We start from the raw sequence: 1201 nt of genomic DNA, 5'->3' as shown, positions 1-1201 counted from the left end.
GTAACCACTCTATGATTCTCGAAAGGAGAGTGTAAAATCTGAGAAACGTGAAGTATCCGATTGGAGAGTTGCATCCTGGCGATTGGAATCTCTCTTCCTCGCTGCTTCCGGTGCTACTTTCACAGACAAGTTGCCGAAGAGCCCCTCCAGTGGATAAACAGGAGGAACTTCATTCAGTTGAGGCGCAGAGGAGGATTCTGGAAGAGGTCAACTGAGTCACCTCGTCTGCACTGTGGGCAGCCGAAGAAGAGGTGTCAAGGAGTGGTTAAGCCCCAAACACGACGCTCCATCCTTTTCGTCCAAACTTCTCCCGAGTTCAGTCAATGGTACCATATCGATCGCAGTGATGTTAAAAAGAGCTTTGTAGGGCTCGTCCGGGATTTGAACCCGGGACCTCTCGCATTTTGGCGCAGCAGAAGGCCCTAAGCGAGAATCATACCCCTAGACCAACGAGCCAGACGGAGTTCCACGACCCGCTGAAACCATCTTACCATTACCTCCCAAAGTAAAGCTTATTTTATCAACTCAATGGGCTTCCTCATTCCAGTTGAATTTGGTTTGGTTGTTAAAGTAAAATGAAACGAAATTATTTTTTGTCCCTCGCTTTTCTTATCGGGATCATTTGGTGAATTTGGTTCTTTCTGATTTGTTGGCCTCCACTGCGAACAGGACAATAGACATACTGGACCAGACTTTATAAATTGAAGCGTCGAGCACAAGGGCAATGCCGCAATGCCGTAAAATTCTGAAAGAGCAATAAAAAATGTTGGATAACTCGGCTGGTCTGGCAACATCTGTGGAGAGAGAAAAACAGTTACAGTTCCAAATCCAGTATGACCCTGCTTCCCTTTCTCTGTTTCCCACTCCACAGCTGCTGCCAGCCTGTTGAGATTTTCCAGCATTTTCTGTTTTTACCGCGGGACTACACGCCAGCTCTAGGCGATTGACATGGTTACGGTGCGCGGAATGGACTCGCCCTGGTCTGTAACCACTCTATGAGTCTCGAAATGAGAGTGTAAAATCTGAGAAACGTGAAGTATCCGATTGGAGAGTTGCATCCTGGCGATTGGAATCTCTCTACCTCGCTGCTTCAGGTGCTGCTTTCACTGACAAGTTGCCGAAGAACCCCTCCAGTGGATAAACAGGAGGAACTTCATTCACTTGAGGCGGGTTCTGGAAGAGGTCAACTGAGTCACCTCGT

At 47.8% G+C, this 1201-nt stretch overlaps 1 non-coding gene across 1 annotated transcript; it reads right to left on the bottom strand.

Annotated features, from left to right (window-relative positions):
- Positions 1–366: 366 nt before the first annotated feature.
- Positions 367–456, bottom strand: trnap-agg. The gene is given in 2 exon segments: positions 367–402; positions 421–456. It is a non-coding gene; the product is annotated as a tRNA-Pro (tRNA).
- Between the last annotated feature and the right edge of the window lie 745 nt (positions 457–1201).

The sequence above is a fragment of the Scyliorhinus canicula genome, chromosome 31 (assembly GCF_902713615.1).
Source record: "Scyliorhinus canicula chromosome 31, sScyCan1.1, whole genome shotgun sequence".
NCBI classification, from domain to species: domain Eukaryota; kingdom Metazoa; phylum Chordata; class Chondrichthyes; order Carcharhiniformes; family Scyliorhinidae; genus Scyliorhinus; species Scyliorhinus canicula.
This window is presented reverse-complemented; position numbering and strand designations above follow the sequence as displayed.